This window comes from Mustela erminea, chromosome 1 (genome assembly GCF_009829155.1).
Source record: "Mustela erminea isolate mMusErm1 chromosome 1, mMusErm1.Pri, whole genome shotgun sequence".
Classification (NCBI taxonomy): Eukaryota; Metazoa; Chordata; class Mammalia; order Carnivora; family Mustelidae; genus Mustela; species Mustela erminea.
Genome location: NC_045614.1, coordinates 207,284,804 through 207,308,433, shown reverse-complemented (window position 1 = coordinate 207,308,433; position 23,630 = coordinate 207,284,804). Strand labels below are relative to the sequence as shown.

Genomic DNA, 23,630 nt, shown 5'->3' with positions numbered 1-23,630 from the left:
TATATCAGTATGTGTCATGAAAAGGTAAGAACATTAAAAAAACCACTGACCTTAATATCATAAAAACTTTTATTTATTTATTTAACTAACACTTTGATTATTATAAAAACACTAGGTATTATAATATATCTAGTGACTTTTCAAATTTACCCTCTTGTCCTATAGTTTTTTTTTTTTAAACAGCTGATCTTTTGGGATCTTGATTCGGGTGACACCCACACATTGTCTTTCAGTGTTACATAATCAGTAGATTTCCCCACTACCCTCTCTTAGTTTTTCCCCCTTTACTTTAGTTGCTGAAGAGCTTTAAGTCTTTGACCTGGGAAGTTTTCCCATATTCTGGATTTTGCTGATTGAATCACTATAGCTTTGTTCAAACTTTATATACTAATTTAACATCTTTAGTTTTATAGCAGAGAGGAGTCTAAATACTTACGTTTTAGCAGCTTTTTCTTATCCTCCTCCTGAAACCGCAGTGTGTAAGTCTCTGTTTTACAGGCCTTTTCTCCTGATAATATCATACTGTTAAATGTGTGCCTAATATCCTTCTGCCTTCTGTATTACTCTGCGTAATAGCAGAGTGGAGAGGACCAGATCTAAGATCTTGTCAGCCTGTAACAGGCTTTTGGGATCTGTTCATGGATCTTTTTGAAGCCTGCTTACTTCCCCGAAGTGCTGTATGCTGCCTTGTGATGTGAAAACCTGGTTGCTATTTTTAGCTTTTCAAACTCCTGGCAGCAAACAGGAAAGCCTACCAAATCTTTTTGGATTGGGAAATTTTGGACTTGAAATCAAGGCCCACCGTGGCACCCTAATTTAATGCAGTGGGTATGTGGCTCGGCTCAAACAGAATTTGTGGAACTCCGAACAGTAGCCCACTGCAGAAATGATTAACCTGGAATTTTAAGAAAGGTTATTTGGAATGCTCAAGATCAATTTTTTTAAATTTATTTTTTTCATTTACTTATTTGTCAGAGAGGGAGAGGGACAGGGCACAAGCTGGTGGTGGGTGGGGGAGTGGTGATGGACGGCAGGCAGAGGGACAAGCAGGCTCCCCGTCAAGCAGGGAGCCCCATGCAGGACTCGATCCTGGGACCCTGGGATTATGACCTGAGTCAAAGGCAGGTGCTTAACCGACTGAGCCATGCAGGCGTCCCTAGGGTCATTTATTTTGAAATGTGAACGATCTTTTAAGAACGGAGCCTGAGAAATAAAGTAGAAAGTTTAATTTAATATCAACCTTAAATATTTTCCCTTAAAATCTTTCAGGAAGTTAAAAAAAACAAACTGGTGAATTGCTTCTGTCAACTTAACCATCAGGTTGTTTCAAGTCCCTTTAATGTAGCGGTATTAAGCTTGAATTTGAGGATTGTTTCAATGTTAATTATCTTTATAGAAATCTTTGCACGCAGTGTGCCGCAGAGCCTGCTGCAGAAATGTATAGACAGCTGGGTCAGCTTTTGCTGGAGCTCACTGGTCGGTTCCCTGGGGCTCAGCCTCCAGTTCTGTTCGTCAGGCATCCATTTGTGGTCTGCGCAGTGGCTTAGAGAAGACAAGTGACCAGTAAAGTTATACGATAATATGACTCACGTGCAAATGTCCTTTGAAGTAAAATATTGTCACCCAGTGGCCCATGCAGGTGCCGGAAGTACCAGCACCCAAGGACAAACGTGTCAATAATGTGAACCATGAGCTGATCTAAGGCTACGACATGAGGCATGCTGGGCGGTTGGTGCCTTCGTGGGGAAGCCGGCGGGGGGAGGGGGGGGCTGTTGGTTGTCTCTTAGTCTGCGAAGAACGTGTGAGGTCTGTCAGGTTCCCTGGCTCCTGGGAGACGTGCTGTGCCTTTAGGAAGAAGAGACCCGTCCTGCCAGATTCACTGGGCGGGTGAGCTTGGATCCAGCACCAAGGTGTTCGGGTTTAGTTGCTATGGAGATTCCTTCACAAAGAAGAAGAATACAAAATGCGTAAGTGATGAATGAAGAAATGCATTACGTGATTTTGGTCTGCCTGCCGGGGACTTCCAGGTCCATCATGTTGACGAGGAAACTAAGTCTCAGTGCGGTTTGATTCAGATCTAGCAGAGACCGAAAGACCTCCAATAGGAAAGTGGTGTCAGCCTTGTCCAAGTTTTGGGCCCTGTTTGCTCTTCATACTTGAGTATCTGTAACCCCAGAGTACTAGTCCCTCTAGAAAGGCCAGGATGGCTGGCGGTCGAGTGCTAGGCCAGCCTGAGCTATACCCTGATGTCCTCTCTCCCTTTTCCCTCCCTCCTCCCGCCTCCTCTTCTGTCCTTCCTTCTTTCTGGCTCACCTGCCTACCAGCCTGCCCCCCTCCGAGGACATCTCTGGAGCTATACTTCAAGATCTGTTCAGAACTGAATAGTCCCGCATCATTTCTGCACAGATTTTCTTGTGGTTCTTTGTATTCCCTTTGTACAAAGATGTGATGCCTGACACACTACTATTCAAGCTTTCCAGTGACGTATTTAAAATAGTCCTTAGCAACATCCTGTTATAAACGCTGCCTTCCCAAGAAACATGCAGAGAGTGTAGACGAAGCCTGTGTGCAGGTTATAGCTACACAAGGCTCATTCGGAAGAGGACATTGAGCTTCCATCCTCATGGGTGGATGGATGAGAGAGGAAGGAAAATGCTGGAATGTGTTCCTTGCACATTGATCTCCAAACACGGGAGGCAAGGGTGGTGACTATTTTTTTTTGTCCTCTGCTAATGCAGGGGCATGCTTTCTTCCATTTGGGACAGTGCCTGATTTAAGTAATATCCATGAGACCATGGCAAGAACATGAAGTATTTTCTGCTTCGTTTTGTATGACAAAACTAAGAATTGCTTTTGGCTAAGGGCAAAATCCAGCTTCAGGATAATGGGTACAGTTTCCTTTCTGCCATCTTTGTCAAGCATCCCAAGAGAATAATATTCCTGGCTATAAGATCAGGCAGTGGGAGCCTTGCTGGCTGGGGTGTCTATCCCTGGATTGCTTGGGCATGTCGTCCTTGGGTAGCAGAATCCTGCGGTGTCAGGGAATATGACTCGATTTGGGGAATTGGAAGTATACAGAGAACGCAGAGTAGAGAAATGTCTGCTGTGAGGCATCTCCTGGAGAGACTCCCTTCTGGTCAGTGTGCTGAGTTATGTGCTTGGAGAATGGATCCAGGATCCTTAAGCTACAGTCGGATGACCAAATTCTGCGTTCTTCCAGTTTTGGTGACCCCCTTATAGTTTACATTTTTTAAGTGGTTGGGGGAAAAAAATCACAAGAGGTATAATAAATGATAACATTTGAAAGTTATATGAAATTCAGATGCCAGTGTTCACGAATAAAGGGTTATTGGAATGAGGCTCTACTGTTTGCTTCCATATTGTCATGCAGCTTTTCCTTTACAGTGGCTCAGTTGAGTCTCCCCAGAGAGACCAGTGCCCGCTCTGTCAGTCTACTCCACTTCCGTAACAGAGGACCACAGACAGGGTGGCTTAAACAATATAAATTTATTTTCACGCAATTCTCAAAGTTGGAAGTTTGGGATCAAGATGTTGATTTCTTCTGAGGCTGCTTTTCTTGGCTCGTAGATGGTCGTCTTCTCCCTGTGTCCACACATGGTCTTCCTTTTCTAGGTGTCTGTGTCCAAATCTTCTCTTTTTATAAGGGCACCAGCCCTGTTGGATGTAGGATGAGCTCCCATAGGAGCTCATTTTAACTTAATTTCTTCTTTAAAGACCCCATGTCCATATACAGTCACATTCTGAGGTACTCAGAGTTAGGACTTCAACATCTGAATTTTGGGGGATCCATTTCAGCCCATTACACCCACAGTGCCTAAAATATTTACTATCTGGCCCTTCACGGAAAAATTTGCCCACTCTAGACTGTGCTGTTACTGAATTATGCCTGTCCTCCTTCCTCTCTCTTCCATCAACACACACCCACTTTGTTGTGACCATCGCCGTTCTCTTCTCAGTCCAGCCTTCTGTCCATCTGTTCATCCAGCCATCTGTCCATCCGTCCATCCATCCATCCATCCATCCATCCATCCATTTGTCCCTCCATCTATCCATCCATCCATCCATCCATTTGTCCCTCCATCTATCCATCCATCCATCCATCCATTTGTCCATCTGTCTGTCCGTCCATCCATCCATCCATCCATCCATCCATTTGTCCATCTGTGTGTCCATCCATCCATCCATCCATCTATCCATCCATTTGTCCATCTGTCTGTCCATCCATCCATCCAACCAACCATTTGTCCTTCTGTTCATCCATCCCTCAATGGTTTTTGGCCATGATGGTATCAGCTGCCCCGGATCTGTAGAGAGAGAGAGTATAGAACCCTCACCAGCAATTCCTATAGGTTGGTTGAGCTGTACTTTCCTCTCCAACCATGGCCGATGCTCTGGTATGTTCTCAGTTCCACCATCACCCTCTCAAGCCTAGCTTCCTGTGCCCTCTAGCACCAACACCAGGGGCAGGATGTGAGGCGCAGTGTGAGTGATCAGCAGAAACCTCTGAACCACTTGTGATTTAATCACAATCTCAGACTGAGGATGGGAGCTCCTTCATTGAGCTGTGAGAGAACGCTCCACAGGCACTTCTGTTTTCAAACGGCCCTTTGCTTAAGAAATTTGCTCTGCCCAGGATCCTTTTAATTTTTTGTGGCCCATAGAAATGTAGAACAGTGCCTTGGTGGGCCTCTGATCTTGTCTCTAGTAGGCGGCCACACGGGGAGGCTCTCCGTGGAATTAAGAGAGTGATTGGCTGGTGTAACTAGGCATGCACTTTTACCTTCAGGTAAAATGCTGGGACGATGCTGTTCCTTGTCAAGGTAAAGGAGAGATGGGTGACGTCAGTGCAAGGACTCCTGTGGCCGTGAGTGTTTGCATGTGTGATGAAGCTGTTGTGCTGGACCCTTTCCTCCTACCTTTGCTTCCTTGAAATTGAACACTGCTGATCTCTCTTTAAGGAAAGTGCTTCAGAAAATACACAGGAAGAGGCTTTTTTTTCCCTTCCTTTCTGTGGTTGCCTTGCATGTTGTGTGGGTTCAGAGGCACTTCCTTTGGCTGCCCCAAGCCTGGGGTTTCCTCAAAACCAGAGAGCTTGCTTTTGGAAGGACTCGAAAATCATGATCTGGATAGAACAGAAGCATCTCTAGCCACTGCTCCCTGGTCCCGTCTTAATTTGGGGTGATCCGCATTCTCCCAGAAGAGAGAAGAATCTAAGACATTCACCCTGGGGCCATTCAGCATTTTAGAAGGGGGAAACAAGGGTGAAATAAAGAAATAGAAGAAGTAGGAAGGGGAAGACATATCAAGTACATTTTTTAAAAGTTTTTTTCTTTCTTTCTTTTTATTTTTAAATTTATTTGAGAGTGAGACAGAGATAGTGGGAAGAGAGCACGAGTGAGTAGGAGAGGGAGAAGCAGGCTCCTGCTGAGCAGGGAGCCTGACGAGGGGCTCCATCCCAGGACCCTGGGATCATGACTGAGGCACCCAAGCGCCCAGGTACAGTTTTAAAAGAAATAGAAAGGGGAAGCTTAGTGGCTCACAGAGACTTTTTTCACAAGCATGTGCTGGGGTTCCCAGGGTCAGCTCTTTGCTTTTTACTCTAGCAAAATAGCATCATCAACAGCAAGGCCATTCAGAACCAACCAACCAACCAAAACAAAACCCAGAAAACCAACCCCCCCCAACCCTATTAGTGTAGACCTTTTGTTGCAAGGGTTAGAAACCCCAAGTTGATTTTAGGCCGGAGTGGAAACAAGTTGTCCCCTGTAAGGAACAGGATAAAGCTGGATGTAGGGGATAGTTGGATCTAGAAAAGGCAGCACATCAGGTTCTCCTTCTGGTTTTCCTCTTTGGTTTTCCCTCTATCAGATTAAGTTTTTCTCAGTCTGGCTCGAGCCTAGCCCAGGCAAGCTGCCAGCAGCTCAAGGCTGACATTCTCAGTTTTCAAAGTTCTCTCATTGGCCCCAACAGATCATTAACCATCTGAGGACCAATCACGACGTCCGGGGTCTTGAGGTTCCGTGATTTTCCTTGCCTGGATCGTGCTCATCTTTGTGGCTAGGGATGGCAGAGAAGAAAGCGTGAAGGTGCCGGGCAGAGGAAAGCAGTCACGAATAATGGAAGAAAGCAAGGGTCCCCACCACCCGAGTCCGGCAAAAAAGACATCCGAGAACTTGACGTTCCTGTTAGAGAGGGTGTGTACTCATCAGAAACTAAGCCATTCACCTGCCTCACGGTGCGGGTCAGAAAGCTGAGTCCTCATTGCTCCAGGAGGTGATAGATGGGCGTTTCTTTCAACATAAAAATAGAACATATTCATGGGTAATGGATCCATGATTCATCGTGAGGAGAAAGACAGTGCTGGGTGGATGGCTGGAATCTTTGGGTTCAATCTGGGGACAACCACCACCCTTTTTCCATTTCCTTTCTGGTGCCCCTGGATTGTAAGCTTCGTGTCCCAGTGCTCATCTGGTCCGGTGACACCAGAGAAGGGAGGAAGGGGAGGGGTGCACTGAGCCCACTCTTTTTTTTTTTTTTTAAAGATCTTATTTATTTATTTGACAGAGATCACAAGTAGGCAGAGAGAGGGAGAGGAAGTAGGCTCCCTGCTGAGCAGAGAGCCCAATGCGGGCCTCGATCCCAGGACCGTGAGATCATGACTTGAGCCTAAAGCAGAGGCTTAACCCACTGAGCCACCCAGGCACTCACTGAGCCCACTCTTAAATGCTGCTTTCATTTTAAAAGAGAGTCATGGCAAGGGGTGTCTTCTGAGGCTGGCTATATACATATTCATGTGTATATAAACATGTGTGGGTTTGTACCTACATAAATATATACATACTCTATCTACCTTCCCTCTCCTTCTAATCAATTATCTCTCTGACCATATTCCTTCGAAAACAGTCACCTGACTCTATAACCATATGATCTACTATGCGTTAACGGTTGGAAGAGAATGTCTTCATGAATTCGGTATCTCCTTTAGAACAAGTATTTGATCTTGTATGTCATTGACTGTCTTACTCATTGAACTTTACAGAGATTTACTGTAGTGCTGTTTTTTTTTTTTAAATTATTTATTTATTTTTTTGGAAACATATAATATATTTTTATCCCCAGGGGTACAGGTCTGTGAATCGCCAGGTTTACACACTTCATAGCATAGCACTCACCATAGCACATACCCTCCCCAGTGTCCATAACCCCATCCCCCTTCTCCCAACCTGTAGTGCTGTTTATATGGGATTTTCTTTCTTTCTTTCTTTCTTTTTTTTATTTATTTGACAGAGAGAGATCACAAGTAGGCAGAGAGGCAGGCAGAGAGAGAGGAGGAAGCAGGCTCCCCGCTGAGCAGAGAGCCCGATGCGGGACTCGATCCCAGGACCCTGAGATCATGACCTGAGCCAAAGGCAGAGGCTTTAACCCACTGAGCCACCCAGGCGCCCCTATATGGGATTTTCTATCTAGAGTCTAAATTGAGAGGCTTTCCCATTTGGGAAGGAGGAGGTAATATTTGGTGGGAAATGTTTTTCTCTAAGATAGTTTCATGTGATTTTATTTACTTTTCTTGACTTGTGAAAATGCCACCCCATCTAGAATAGTCCACAGTACTTATGTGTATGGTCTAAGAGGCAGCACAGTCATGGTCATCACCAGCTCGAGAAGTAGGACATTGTCGGCCCCCCAGAAGACCTCTCTTTTCATCTTTGATCCTTTTCCCACCTCCTAAGGATGACAGCTGGGTTTGACCTCTATGGAGTGGTGTTTTTGCTTGTCTTCAGTTTTTTTACTCAAATATGTATCTCTAAGCACTATCGTTTAGTTTTGCTTGTTTTCGAAATTTATACGAACGGAAATATTTTATTTAGTATTCTAGGTCATTTCATTTCCTCACCTTTTTAAGAAATCAGATTCATGTGTTCTGTGTGTAGCTCTGATTTTTCCATATTCGTTATTATACAGTCTTACTGTGTGAATAGACTGTAACTGGTATAGTAGCCATTTGTGACTGATGAACCCTTGGGTGAGTCTGAGTGTTGGCTGTTGTGCATGAGGCTGCAAAGGATGTCTTGGGGTATCTTCCATGGAGCAGCTGTGCATGCGTTTCTTGGGGTGTCTCTAGGACTGGACTCGCTGGTTCTTCATCTTCAGTGGGTAAGATAGTTGACCCGGTTACCCTGTCCCTGGGAGTAGAAAGAGTCCCTATTGCTTCAGGTCCTTAGGGAAGCCTCATTATCCCTCATTTGAATTCTAGCTCTTCTAGTAATAAGTGGATTTCTTGCTTTTAATTTACATTTTCCTGATAATCAATGAGCTTAAGCTCCTTTTCCTAGGTTTTTTTTTTAAGATTTTATTTATTTATTTGATAGAGATCACAAGAAGGCAGAGAGGCAGGCAGAGAGAGAGAAAGGAGGATGCAGGCTCCCTCCTGAGCAGAGAGCCTGATGCGGAACTCGATCCCGGGACCCTGAGATCATGACCTAAGCCAAAGGCAGAGGCTTTAACCCACTGAACCACTCAGGCACCCCGACCGTTTTCATAGGTTTATAGGTCATTTGGAATTTCCTTTCTTGTGGATTACCTCTTCAAATCACTTGTCATTTTCTCTTCTTTTCTTTTTTTTTCACTTGTCATTTTCTATTTGGAAGTTGGTCTTCTGATTTGAAGTATGTGTGTGTGTGTGTGTGTGTGTGTGTGTATGTGTGTGTGTGTGTGTTTAACATATTTTGAATAATATGCCTTTGTTGGTCGTTTGGGTTGCAAATATGATCTCCCAGTATGGCTTGTCTTTCATTCTCTTTATTTTTTAAATAAATAAATACATTTCCAGTCTGAATATAATCAGATGTTTGCTTTTATGCCTGTCCTATTTAAATAAAATCTCTTTTCTGGGGGGAAGATTTTATTTTTAAGTCATTTCTCTACACCCAAAGTGGGGCTTGAACTCACAAACCCTAGATCAAGAGTTGCATGTTCCTCTGACCGAGCCAGCCAGGTGCCCCTAAAATCTCTTTTTGGTCCAAGATGACCCACTGTTACATTAGATTACAAAGTCTTATATCAGTTGGCACTCTTTCCTTCCCAGATAATACAGGGCAGTAGAATATTTGATCTCCTTTTACTCTCACCTAATATAGAGGATATTGTTATGACATGTCCTTTTTTTCTTTTATATCACTTAAAATCTCCTAAGATGTTATTATTTTGTCTCTGTTCCAGGTGGTCTTTGTTTCTACTCCGTATGGAATCTTGGGTTGGTGGTTATTTTCCTTGAACACTTGGGAGATGACAACTCATCCTCTTCTGGCTCCTTTTGTTTCTATTGGGAAGTCAGTGGCAGCCCAAGGGATGTGCCTTTGTTGGCCATTCCTCTTCCTCTTGCTGCTTGTACAGTTTTTCTGTTTGGCTTTTCCAGTTCTGCTGTGACATGTCTATGTGTAAATATCTTCTTATTTCTTCTGTTTGGGGTTTGTAGGACTTCTGGAATCTGTGGATTGGTGTCTCTTATGCATTTTGGGAATTTGCCAGCCTGGATCTCTTCTGTCTGATTCTTTTTTTTTTTTTTTTCTTTCATGTTTCTTTCTCACTGTCTTCTCTCTTTTACTTTCCCCTTCTTTGTTTTTCATTTTTCTGTCCTTATGTGCTTTATTCTGCCCACTAGTCTGAAAAGGAAATACTATTTTATTCACTCAGGAGTTGGTAGTTTTGGTCCTTCTGTGTGGTGGGTATTGTCCCAGGTTGTTGGGGAACTTCGGTGAACAAAAGAGACAAAAATCCTTGTCTTTGTGAATTACCATTAAATAACAAACAAATGTTTAATTAGTTATTAATAGTCCATTATTTTAATTAGTTAACTTAATGCTATAATGTGCCAGAAGGTGGTAAGTGCTATCTGAAAAAGGAAAAGTAGAGCTGCTTTGGGGAGGGAGGCAATTTTGGGGGGAAAGTGGGGCCCATTTCATGAGAGGGTACTATTTGAATGGGAAAGATACAGTCATGAGATGGTACTGTTTGAATGAGGACTTAAAGATAAAGGAATTAGCCAATTGCATATCTGGAATGTTCCAGAAAGTGGGAATGTGTCTGGAAAGCTCAGGGAACATCAGCGAGGCCAAGTGTGGCTGAAGTGGCAGGAGCTAGGGGAGAAGAAGCAGGAGGTGAATGATGACAGACAGGCTATGTAGGTCTCTCCAGGGAGTTTGACTTTTACCCCTTGATTTGAACAGAGGGTAGTGTGATCTGATTTGCACATCAAAGGGACCCCTCTGGCTTTTGGGGTGAGATCAGACTGTGTAAACAGGGAGCCTTGTTACCGTGTTTTGCTCTAGCTCCACAGAGAGTAGATCATGGCTCAGAGTATAGTGGCAACCGTGGGGGTGTTGAGAGGTGATTTGGAATTAGAGGAAAAAAGGCATCTCTTCCTCCTGCTGTGGATACTCCAGGAGAACAAGGGGGATTTGATAATGTAGAGGGGAGAGAGGGGAATTGCTGGGATATTGTCCTTGAGGCAAACTAGGGTCTAGTCCCAGGAGGAGGGTTGGATTTTAGATGGGGTGTGGATAGTTCTCTGTGGTCACAGGCAGGAGGTAGAGCATATGGGTACAGATGGAGGCTTGTTGGTGAGTACACGCAGGCTTGGGAGTTGTGGCAGCCCTATCTGATTGCTTCGGTCTCCTCAGAGAAGTCAGACAAGAGATCATCAGCTGAGAAAAAAGATGAGGAGAAATTACTGGGCATTTGGGATGAGAATAGATAGGAGCATCAGGAAGGGGTGAATGGACGAGGGGCTTTGGTGTGTGGTCTCCAGTTTCAGGTAGGGCAGACTTGACGCTAGCGGTCGAGAGTTTCAGGGAAGACCAGTGGACTGTTCAGCTGTTTGCGGGCAGGTGCCACCTGGGATTTAACGGGGTTGGTATCTTTGCCGAATGGACGTGACCAAGTGATGGAGGGGCCAGGGAGAGAAGGAAGGGAACTCAGCGATCGACCAGGGAGGACTGCGAGGCGGCATGGTTGTGAGGGCTACCGGAAGGTGGAGGGGGTGGGTGGGCTTGAGGTCCGAGGGGGTTGGTCTGGACAAGTGGGAGGTGCTGAGCTGGGAGTGGGATGTGTGCTATTGACTGTAGGGAGAGATTATTGGTCTTACCCCTTTTGGTTCACAAAATGCTATTTCAGAGACTTAGCAGGCTGGCTCTTGAAAATTCTTGGAAAATTCTTGAAAATTCTGGGTCCAAAAGCCCAAGTACTTGTGCGTTATTGGAATAAGTGTATATTTCCCTTCTCGTTCCCTGTTTCTCTTCTTGTTGTTTGGGGTTCAGAAGGAAGTGGGAGAGGACTTCATTTCTGTCGTTTCGGGAGAGAGCTCATGCCTGCGTGGTTTTGATCATACTTTCTGGTCTTGGTCATCGTCATGAGGGTGCATTCGATCGAAGCCAACAAATATTCGTTGAGGGTCTGCCCTGTGCTAGGTAAGCTCTCTTGGCAGTCAAGATGGAGTTGGGAGAGGAATGGATCAAAATCCTTGCCCGTGTGGAGCTTTGATTCTAGTGGAGGTGAGAAACAATAAATAAGGCAAATCGTAAGATAGGAAAATGTTGAGCGTGTGTTTTAAAGAGGAAAAAAAAATAAAGTAGGGAAGTGAGAAAGGAAGTGTGTCAGAGAAAGAGGTGGTGGTACAGGGGGGCGGTGGGAGCAGCTAGGAGGACCTCATGGAGAAGGGGACAGTGAACAGACCTCAAGTCTAAGGTCATGTGTATACTCAGAATAACGGTAAGTCCCCATGGAAGCAAGTAACATGAGGTGGTGTGCCAAGTCCTTATGAAAACCAAACCCATGATATTACCAAAGGCCAGGAATATTGTTTTTGGTTAATGAGATTGAATGAGCCCGTGGGATCTCTGTGTGTGTGTGGGGGGGGTCAGTATGTGTCAGAGACTGTGGAAATGGGCAGTTCATTAACAGTTCTATTTGGCTCTTTTGTTGGGGGTTGGGACGGGGTGCCTGGGGGGGTGTTCCTCCAGGAGGTTGTTGACCTGAGACCCAGCCAACCTGACTAACTTTGGCCCAGTGGAAAGTTATGCGGGCAAGAGTTTACAGCTGTTCTTCAACTGGCTGAGTTCATCTGCGGCCAGAGAAGAGAACAAAGGCTCTTAGGATCCTGGGCTTTGGCAGGAACCACAAGTCTGAATCATAAGCCCAAGTCTAAGAAAGGTGAGTGAATTTGTTGGAGCAAGAAAAGTGAAAGTCAGAGACAGCTTGTCTTGGTCATGGCCGGGCCTCAGTGAGGATTCCTTCCAGTGGGTTGGCGTCGTTGGGACCCCAAGTTGAGATCTCCCTTTTCTCAGACTCCAGACGGCTGGAAGTGGAAGGCCCTTGCCTTGGTGTTTCAGAGGATCTGGTGAGGTTGGTCAACCTGCTTGGGAGGGCCTACCCCACACCGGCTGGTTGGCGTGCGTAACTCTTGGGACCTTGCCAAGAGCAGTGTGTCAGCCTGTGAGTCACCTGCCATGGTCTACTGGGGAGTCTGGAGCGAAATTCTGTGCGTTGTATATTTCTTTTGATTGAGAACCACCGCTGTAAATAGTTGAGTATAAAATATCCACCTATGGTTAATTGTCTCAGTCTAGACCTTAAACTTGCCGAATGCAGAGAAACTTGGCTCTGCAAAGGGCCCCGTGAAGATACTTACGAGATTCCTACACATACATTATGCATATTCTTTGACTGTTGCCCAATTTAACTTGCTCATCTGGAGATATGTGTTCAGCTTCTTTCTCAGACAGAGCGATGATTACCTGCCAGGAGCTTTAGGAGAAACCCCGACGTATGTCGCTCGCTTGCTACATTTGGTCTTGGGAGGGGGATGAGGTAGCCCATAAGTGGGTGTAGGCTTTGGGAATGAGGCTCAGCTCTCTGGCTCGGTGAGCCCAGAACCTGTGACTTTTAAAGATGATGCTAATAAAAAAAACCCCATACAAGCTGCCAGGATGGTGGGCCACATGGACCAATTAGTTGATGGAGGGCTGTGGTCCCAGCGTGGAATTTCAAACCCAACTCCCACTGGTCAGTTGGCGTAACCTCTCGGTGCCTCAGTGTCTTCATCTGTAAAATGGGTCGAGTTATCATACTTTGTTGAGTTGTCACGGGGACCAGGCTCAAAGACGGGTGAACAGCCCTGAGCCCTGTGGTTTGCACGCAGTGCTCAGGAAATGTGATTCATCCTTGAGTAGCATCACAGGTGAAATACTGTTATAACCCACTTTACAGATGAGACACTGGGGTTTTACAAGGATTAGATGATGGGCTTATGACAGAAAAGGAATTCCTGGCAGGTTCAGGTCCGTTAAATGTGTAAAAGGTGGTTGTTGAAATGTGCACCATTTTCCAGTCTTCAACCGGTAACTTGAGTTTGGTGCATTTCTCTCTTACGGTGCTGGATTTACACCCAACCCTTCCCGTTGCTTGATCTGCTTTGAAATTGGGGACGGAAACAGGCTGGGGGACGCCGACGTACAGCGAGGCGTGTTGGGTACAGCTGTGACACCTGGCAGATTGTGAAAGCTTTGCCTGGGAAGAGGTGCGTGTTGTTTCATCTTTATAATTGGAAAAGATTGAATTTTTGAGGTTAGACAATCCCATTTTATCTCTTACAATCAGAGAAAATCGCTCCTTTAGGTATGTGATTAAGATCATGGTAATGTGACAGGGAGAACAGGCACATTTTAAAGCTAGTTAATGTGCTTAGATTGAAGTTTTGATTACTTTTGTTTTTAGTGGCAGTAGTTTGTGAAAAGCTCTGTGGTCCTGAGCCAATAGGTTGCAGATGAGGTGTTGTTTTGAATCTTTTCAAAAAGTTGTAAAAATCTGTGGGCGAGAAAATTTGCCATTTTGACCATCTTTGAGTCTACCGTTCTGTGGCGGTAATGACATTCACCGCGTTGTACAAGGACCACTGCTCTCTCTGTCCCAGACTCTCATCGCTCACACAGCAGCGCCGTAACCATTAAATGGTGACTCCCCAGCCCCCCTGTCCCCCAGCACTTGGTAACCTCTAGTTTCCCTTCTGTCTCTTTGAATCTGCCTCTTCTAGATACTTCTTGTAAGTGGAATCTTGCCATTATTGTTCTTTTGCGTCTGACTTCACCCTTCGGCGTTCTGTTTTCAAGGTTCACCATGTGTAGCCTTTTTCTGAACTTCATTCCTCGTATCGGCTGAGTAGTCATTCGTCCGTTGTATGGATGGGCCACGTTTTGTCCATCCGCTCATCTGGTGATGGGTGCCTGGGCTGTGGACGCTTTCTGCCAGTTGTGCACTGGGCTGCGGTGCAAATTCACGTGCAAGTGAGAAGATGCTGTTTTGCAGCGTCTATAGAGACATGTTTTCGTTTCTTGGGGAGAAATTGGAGGATATTTGCCTTTGGCCAGAGTGCCCACATGACCCCTGGGGCATGTGAGAATCTGTCCCACATCCCCCCCCAGGCTTACCCGCAGTCTGGCCTAGCCTAGTAATTTGTTTGGGAGGTTGCTGGCTGCTGGTGGATCAGACTGCCTTCAGCCGTCCTGGCTTGACTGCGTCTTTCTGTCCGGGCCTCTGAGCCTCTTGTTTGCTTGTCTGGGGCTGAGCCAAGATATTTTTTCACGTACCTCGTCATTATGGTTTGCTTATTAGTTTTCAATGAGTTCAATTTATATCATCTTTTAATTTGTATATGCCTCTTGTCCTGTGTTGGGGCCCAAAATTATATATGCATATACTGAATTTAATGTTTATATTATGGAACCCCCCCCCCCCCCCCCCCCCCGCCCCAGGGAGGGATAATTGAGTTTGCAGGACATATGGCAGATTTGTCTCAGTAGATCTGGGTTCTAGACTGAATCTACCATTATTTTATTATGTGAGCCTGAGTGAGTCCCTTAACCCTGCTGACCTCAGATGGGTGAGTGACAAATTAGATCCCCTTCTTACTCTTATGTGTGGGTCTGTGACTCTTTATGTGTCTCTTACCTGCCCCAGGTCCCTTAATATTTTGAGATATAGGCTTATTGTATTTTCTGATTGAAAATACTCTTTGCAAGAGGGTTCCCCTTTCTCCAGATCCTCATCAAACATCTGTTGTTTCCTGATGTGTTAATTTTAGCCATTCTGACTCGTGTGGGGTGGAATCTCATTGTGGTTTTGATTTGTATTACCCTGATGAAGAGTGACGTTGGGCATTTTTTCATGTGTCTGCTGGTCATTTGTATGTCTTCTTTGGGAAAATGTCTGTTCATGTCTTTTGACCATTCCTTGACTGGATTTTGGGGGTTTTTTGGTCGTTGAGTTTGATAAGTTCTTTCTAGATGTTGCATACTAGCCCTTTCTCTGATAAGACATTTGCAAATATCTTCCCCTTCCTCTCTTCCACCGTTGGTGGGAATGCAGACTGGTGTGGCCACTCTGGAAGACAGTATGGAGGTTCCTCAAAAAGTTAAAAGTAGAGCTACCCTACGACCCAGCAGTTGCATCAGGGCAATACAAATCAGCAGTTGCATTATTAGGTACTTATCTAAAATACACAAACAGTGATTTGAAGGGGCACTCACACCCCAATGTTTATAGCAGCAATGTCCACAATAGCCCAAATATGGAAAGAGCCCACATGTCCATTGACAGATGAGTGGATAAAGAAGCTGTTGTGTGTGTGTGTGTACGCACATACACACACAGTGGAATGTATGTATGTGTACACACACCCACAGGAATATTACTCAGCCATCAAAAGAATGAAATCCTGCCATTTACAACCAGGTGGATGGAACTAGAACAGAGGATATTATGCTGAGCAAAATAAGTCAGAGAAAGACAAGTATCATATGATTTCACTCATGTGTAAAGAACAAAACAGATGAACATAGAGGAAGGGAAGGAAAAATAAGAGGTAAACAGAGAGGGAGACAAATCATGAGAGACTCTTAACTACAGGAAACAGACTGAGGGTTGCTGGAGGGGCGGGGAGGGGGAGGGGGATGAGGTAATGGGGGGGGGATGGGCATCAAGGAGGGCACATGATGGGATGAGCGCTGGGTGTTCTGTGCAACTGATGAATCACTGACCTCTACCTCTGGAACCAAAAAAAAAAAAAAAAAAAAAACAAAGAAAAAGAAAATACTCCTTGCATGTTGGATTTTTGTTTACCTTAGGGAAAATGGCACCAGTGTTCCAAGAGGCCATAAAATCTAATGTTTGTTGTTCTTAGAAAGGAAAGGATTCTCATTTGTATGTTTCTTCTGACACTAGAAGTCACTTAATTTTCCTTGACTCTGTTACTAGCCGAGGACTGTGTTCGGGGTCAGGTGTTAGAAACACTTCTGTGGGCGTGGTCCTTGTCCCTTCCCTATTGGTCCCAGGTGCTAGGTGTGTCCCTTGCTGTCTGCTTCACATTCCCACCTACCCTTCCTCCAATATGCTTTGGTCTATACATTCTGGAATGATAGTTTCCGTATAAAATAAAAAAATCAAAACCCTCAATGACAAAAACAAGTGCGTGTCCTGTTGGGTTTCCTTGGTGAGTGCCGAGGGCCTGTGTGTCTCACCGTGGCGAGCCTCACGAGTGGTCTTGCTGCTTCTCTGCCATAGGGACTTGGGGAAGGGCTCAAGAGGTCTCTCTGTGGCCCCTGAGGCTGACAAGGCCCCCCTCTCTCCCACCGGCTTCATAACTGTGTTTCTCTCCATGACTAAATAGCAATATCAACACGAAAACCTTGAAAACATTTAAAACACTAACATGGTTGGTTGCTTATTTCCTGACGGAAAACTGTTTTTGTCCACTTAGGGCCCCCTAGTTTAGGGGCATTGTTGGGTATGTGCCCTATATGAAGCCCGTTAGCCCACGTAACCCCATGGATTGTCAGTAGGCGTAGATTTCAACTCCCCATTTTACTGAAAGGGAAGCCAGGTGGCTCGCCGCTAAGTTGTTCCCCTGGTGGTGGGCGGGACTCGAACAAGGCCTTGCTTCAGGTCCTTGCTTCTCCCTTGTCCAAAGGAGGCCTCCTCCATGGGACAGCCCCCGGAGCCCCAGAGGGAACCCTCCCTAGGGGCTAGATGGAGGACTGTGAGGCTCTCCCGGCTCCACACATTCTCTGGAGAGAAGGCAGGACTGAAATGAGAACTTGACTTCTTATCTTCTTAACATTAGTTATTCAGCACGATCGCGCTTTTAGTGCCAATTATAATTATTATTGTTTATTGCCGCTGAGTAGAGAGGTGTCTAAAAGAGCCCACACCAGGGAAAACCCAGATGCTCTCGCCCCCACAAACCACATGTACCTCTTGTGCAAGGCTCCCAGGGCCCTTGGCACCAGCCGCCTCACTGTGTGTGTGTGGGCAGGACAGCATCTGGCCCCATATGGATGATTGCGAGTCAGTGTGCGAAGGGTTCATGGACTTTTCCTTTGGCTTCTTTGTTACCTTTACCCTCGGGTTGCACTTCCTGCCTTTCCCCCCTTTCCCTTCCAGTTGCAAGCATGGCTTCAGTTACAAGGGTGAGAGCCCGTCCTGAAAGTCTTGATTCTGGCGTGTTTCATAAATGTTGTGTGAGCAGTTGTCATTTGGGGCACAGAGAGCAATGGGAGTTTTAAAATCGAGGGAACATACGATGGGAAGATAGAACTAGGAAGCCAGACAATATTAGTGGGCTGTTACCACTTCCTAGTTGAGGAAACCGAAGCCTCTGGATTATAAGGGACTTGCCTCACATCGGTCCCTGTAGGGTATTTTGGATCCGGGTGGTATTTAAAGGCTCTAAGAATTTTCAGGGGCACCTGGGTGTCTCCGTGGTTTAAGCCTCTGCCTTTGGCTCAGGTCATGATCTCAGGGTCCTGGGATCGAGCCCCACATCGGGCTCTCTGCTCGGCAGGGAGCCTGCTTTCCCCTCTCTCTCTGCCTGCCTCTTTGCCTACTTGTGATCTCTCTCTCTGTCAAATAAATAAAATCTTTAAAAAAATTGCTAAAAAAAAGGCTGTAAGAATTTTCAGACTCCATATTCTTCAGGATTACTTCTGCTTCTTTTTTAGGCGTTCAGTTTTTGGATGGAGAAAATTCGGTTCAAAGTCACTAAGTGTGCTGGGGGTGAAGGTTAAGTTGTGAAACATTTTATTTTTTTAAAGATTTTATTTATTTATTTGACAGAGAGAGAGATCACAAGCAGGTAGAGAGGCAGGCAGAGAGAGAGAGAGGGGGAAGCAGGCTCCCTGCCGAGCAGAGAGCCAGATGTGGGGCTTGATCCCAGGACCCTGGGATCATGACCTGAGCTGAAGGCTTTAACCCACTGAGCCACCCAGGTGCCCCAAATTATAAAACATTTTTGTGTCAAATCAAAGTGAACGAGGGTCTGCCCTTGAAGACAGTGTCTGAAAGGGCGACCCTCGGTTTTTCTCTCAGAGAGAGGGAAGGCCTTGTCCAAGGGGGTGTCAAGGGTTTTCAAACACGTCTGCATTTTTGGAGAACCTCAGACCAAGCGCGAGGGTGGGTGAGATGGATCCACATTTAGACTTTTAATCCGTTTCAAATGTGAAAAATTGATTTTGACCCTCACTCTGGTGGCCAACCACAGAATGGCTTCGTAAAAAAGCTTTTGAATTTCTTTAGCGATACTGTATGATTAACGGGATCTGGGTTTGGGTCTGCAATGATGCCGGGGAGTCATCGCTTTGGTTCAGATTATCTGCGAATTCGTGAACACTCCTGCTGGGCTTCACCTACTTGAGGAGGAGAACCTTCTTTCTCTCCACCTTTGGTGCTGTTTGCTCTTGCGAGGTGATGGGGGGACCGTGGGCTGATGTGGGCACTTGTTTGCCTTGTGCCTGGAAACCCACCTTACTGTCTCCGTGAGCTCGGAAAGGAAGGGACAGGTCTTGGACCTTGTCTGCCCAGCGGATGGCAACCCTTTTTCCATTTCACTGCCCTGATCTTGGATCCAGTCGGTTCTGAAGACCCTTGAACAGAAATCTGGAAGAGTCTTGCTTTAAAGAAGGCATTGGTGTCATTGAGAACACAATTTGAAAGGAATTTTATGAGTCCATTCTTGTAGGACAAATTTATAAAACAGCAAGATAAAGCCTGAATGAGAGTCTACGGGGAAAACAAATAAACTCGTCATAGTTTTTTGTTTCTGAGCGTCAGTTCAACTGACAAAGGGAAGGAGAGCTGTCTGACCCTTTCTGAGTTTCCCCCCACGTACCAAATGTTTTCCAACATATATTTATGTATTCATTATATAGTCTTTTATTTGGGTAGCTAGCTCTTGTGTAAATATCCACGACCAGGACAGATGCTTTGTTAAGGGTGTCATGGCTTCGAGTTTTTCAAAATATTTTTCCATAAATCTTTTTATTTGTGGTAACGTTTGATTGTTTTTGTGACTCGCGTCATTTAACATCCCGCCCCCCCCTTGGGAAATTGCAAAGCACAAAAGTTAACTGTGCTCCCTCTACTGGTTGCATTTCTTTGGAAGAGAAACACCGTACATTTCTGATTAAGTGCATTGCTTTCGATGGGACTCGTAGCTGTGCTCACATTTTCTTTTACTAAATTGCTTTTAAGAAGCAAGGCCTAATGGCATTCAGAGCCGCAGATAAATAAGCTGGTGACCTAAAGCGTACTCTGTCCCTCCCATTTGTTCCCAGGTGTGCAGAGGGGACCCCCAGCCTGGCGTCCTTCTTTTGATGCCAAGAGCAGCTCCCTTGGGAGGCTGGTGGCTGCTGCCTGAAGACCTCTTGGGTCCTGAGGTTGTGAGCTTCAACCTATGTCAGCTGTTTCGTGGTCTGTCCGCCACTGAATGGAACCAGCAGGTTTTCTGTGGGCTCACAGTTGGTTCAGCCTCTTGAACTCAGGGTGCCCCGCAGATTCCTCCAGAAGCAACTATAGGAGAGTCTTTTATCCCCTACTGACTATCCGTGAGGCTCCAAGGGCGTTCGAGGGGAACAAACCCACTGTCCCACGTGCCCCGTTTTGAGAAACACTGAGCAAGAACAAGACTTTTCCCGGCAAAGAAACACTTCTTAGGTAACGATGAGACCAGAAAACCTGTAGAAAAGATGTGTTCACTTTGTAGGTTCTTAACCCAGATGGGTAGACACTGGAGGGCTTGCCTCTTTTTTCCCCCGGAAGTGATTTGTAACTTTCTTTTCAATAAACTGTAATCAGATTAAACATCCTTCCTGTTCTCCGTGGAGTGTCTCGCCTGCTTGGGACTATCAGTGGAGAAATGACTCTTGGTGTCTGCGATAAGCAGGTTTTGTCTGTGGATCTTTCCCAGCACCTACCCTGCCTCCTCCCCCACAGGCATGCTATCTGTGATTCTAAAGCTGATACACACCCTCCCCCCTAATGTCATCTTCCTCCCCACTCCCTTCTTGATTATTTCCATCTAAATTTGACACAGGTCCTTAGCTTCTCGAGTGCATAGGCTTGAGGCTGTGCCCCCAAGCCTTAATGCTTTCCTGCTTCTGACTCCATGCCCACTATCTCTGATCCCACGCAGGTGGGCCAGCCCTCATCAGATGCTGCACAGTGGAAAAGGAGGAGAAATGCTATTGTATATCCTTATAGGTCCCCAGAGAGTCTCCTCTCCTGCTGTTGATAATCATATATGGAATGAATACATTCGTTGATAGTGAAGGCTCTCTCCCGGGGCTTCTCATTAGCCAGCAGTATTGGCATTTGGGGCTGGGTAATTCTTTGTTGTGGGAGGCTTTCCCAGGTAGCATCCGTGTCTTCTGCGTCTTCTGCCTGCTCGATGCCAAGAGCTTCTCCGAGTTGTCACGACAACAGATATCTTCATGATTGTTGAATGTTCCCACTGGGCAAAGTCACTTCCATTTTTCTGCTGATTTCATGTATCCGGTCTCTTCATTCTGTTCCTTCAGAATTCTCCATGGACATTCTTTTGTTCATTTGCTTCATTCATTTAATTTTCTCCTTATGCCAGCCTCTGCTCAAGTTACTGGGAATATAAAGATGAGCTAGGCATCTCCTTCTATATATGAGTCAGTTTTGGGTGTATCATGGTTTCCACTATTTTGTGGAATCATCATTATGTTATCATTAATGTTTTATCATCATTATCTTGAAGGTTCCCTTTTCTGAGTGTTGCTCCCAGCCTACAACTCTGGCAGGCGTTTGAGTAATTAGGACTTCTTTAATGAATGTTGTATTTCTGTTTCTACAGTCTGGGTTCTTGAGGAAAGCCCTTTGCAAGTGTGGGTCAGTATCCTTGGCCTTGACACAGCTATTAACCTTGTAAAATGACAATGCTCTATTAATCTATCGATTTCATCCATGAATGCTTCACCTGTTTCAGATATGGCCTCCACTTGTCATTCCAGATCTCCTATTTTCTTATATTGTGATTTCCTTCATTTTCTTTAACCGGCCACCTGAGGCGTCATTTAACGTGGGTGGTCATTTTTTTAGTGTTATTTAATGAAACTTCTCTTTCGGAATCAAGGTCAGTCCTAGCAAAGGGGATGATCGTTGGATTGCTTTTGGGTGGACTTTGAAGTTAGCTGGTGTCCTTTACAATGCCTAGAAACTGTGCTATGAATATTACTCATGGGAAGTCAAGTTTGTGGCAGCTATTTTCTAGGGGGGAGGGAGAGAGGGATGTATTTCAGGGAGGAGTCTACTGATGCTCGAGCTATATTGGTAATTTTAAATTTTTTTTTTTTTTTGCTAGATAATGGATACTTGAGGGTTCACTGCCTGCTTTGCAAATATATTTTTGCATGTCCGAACTCTTTTTAGTAAGTTTTAAAGGAACCATAGCCAGTTAGAAGTTTGCTTTTTGTTTTTCTGCCCCCGCCTCCTTTTTAAGTAGATATTTAGGAATTAGGTTTCTACTGGCTCACCTGCCCACATTCCTGTCTGTGCAGAGGGGCCATCCTACAATTATTTAAGATTTCTAGCTTTTTAAATAAAAGCCTTCTTGCCCTGTGCTGCCACCAGTAAATAAAATAAAATAAAATAAAATAAAATAAAATAAAATAAAATAAAATAATAAAATAAAATAAAATAGATAAAATGGTTCAGGCCTGTTAGGAATAAAATTTCCCCCAAGGTTGTGAGGAGCTCAGAGTCTGGAGGGACAGCCAGCCTGAGCTCTCGGTCTGGCAAACGCCGAGGGAGAGAATTAAATTGGGGAAGGAGGTGGAGAGGCGGGAGGCGCCGGTGGGTGGGGAGGAGCGACAAACCCTCTCCAACACACCCAAATGACCAGATTCATCACAGCACGAAACTTCACAAGTTACGCCCACTCCCGCTGCCGGGAGCCGGGGAAGGCGCTGCTTCCTCCTTTCCGTGGCTGGAAGTTGGGAGACGTGCGGCGAGACCGGGAGGCATGTGCGCCCCGCGCCGCGCTGGTGAGCGTGAATTTCAAGCCCCTTCTTTCCGCCGCCGAAGGTCTTTGTGCTGGTGGCGAGGGCTCGCAGCCCGGATGGCTGTGGCCGGGGGAGGCCGCTGGGGCCCCGGCTCGGCGACGGGGCGACGGGGCAGCAGGGCTGGGGGAGGACCCGTGCGCCCGGAGCCCCGCGCCCGGCGGGATCGGTGAGCGGCGGCTCCGCGCTGTGCTGGGACACCCCGGGGGCGCCGCCCGTGTGCCTTCTGGCCCCAGGGTGAAGGGTTGGGGCTTTGCGAGCCCTTCACCTTTCCCTTTGCCCCTTTGCTTTCCTATCCAGGGATCTTGAGGGGTAGGGCGGGAGGGAGGCTGCGGGATCAGGTCACTCACCAGAGGTGTCCCCGCTGTCCCCGCTGACCGGCAGCGCGGTCCGTATCCCCTGAAAGGCTCGGGAGTCAGTATTTCCACGGGAATGTTTTGAAGCCGGGGCGCGGGACAGCCCCTGGGTGGGTGTGGGAACTCTGTGGGGAGCCATCAGAAGTCTTGCGTTTCTCATTAATGGGGTGTCTGTTCAGGGGATTAAGACTTCCTAGTACTGAGGTGTTACTCGTGTATCTGGAACTTTTTTGAAAAGAGTACATTTTTCTGTGGCAGCTGCTTTATCTGCAGGTCGATTGCCTAAGTCAGATTGGGTGCGGTGGGGAGAGGAAGTTTGGGCGGAGGCTGGCGCCCGGGATCATTGCAAGTGACGCTGAATATAGGTTCCCGCAGATGATGAACTTGGCCGAAGGTAAAGGCAGACATTTTTTAGGTTTTATTTGAAGCCCCGTTTAGAGCTTTGTATTATTCGCTCACTGCATGGGGATCTGATGGAGGCTTTTGGGCTAATTTACCTGTTTTACCTATTTTATATCCAATCAACAGGTTAGTATAGAGAAGTGGGAACTGCGTGTTTGAGTGTGTGTGTGTGTGTGCGTGTAATCCTCCCTATGAATTTTTAGAGAATTGTCTTATTTTTAGGACACCTTCGTGGAGGTAAAGAAATGGGCGGCTGTTACTATGTTTATAGAAAATCAGATTTCCTTTTCTCTCGGATCCGGGGTGGGTGCTGTTAGGAGGGTGAGCAGAGCTGGATTTTAGCACGATCCTGATAATCAGAATGGCACAGGGGACAGGGTGCTGTGGCCATAGTTTGACTTAGATTGCTTTCACCTTCCAGCTTTCCTAAAGTTAGTGAGACAGA

At 45.9% G+C, this 23,630-nt stretch overlaps 1 protein-coding gene across 10 annotated transcripts in view; it reads left to right on the top strand.

Moving 5' to 3' along the window:
* Positions 1–23,630, top strand: part of TIAM1 (TIAM Rac1 associated GEF 1) — a 383,887-nt gene that overhangs the window by 159,889 nt on the left and 200,368 nt on the right. For 2 of the 10 annotated variants that reach the window (XM_032353715.1, XM_032353717.1), the window contains exon 1: positions 22,276–22,412. The exons of 1 other annotated variant lie outside the window; for it this stretch is intronic. The gene's annotated coding sequence lies outside the window, so the exon portion shown is untranslated. Of the gene's footprint in view, positions 1–22,275; positions 22,413–23,630 lie in introns of those variants that run through there. 7 more of the 10 variants (XM_032353705.1, XM_032353709.1, XM_032353696.1 and 4 more) reach the window with 5 other exon arrangements.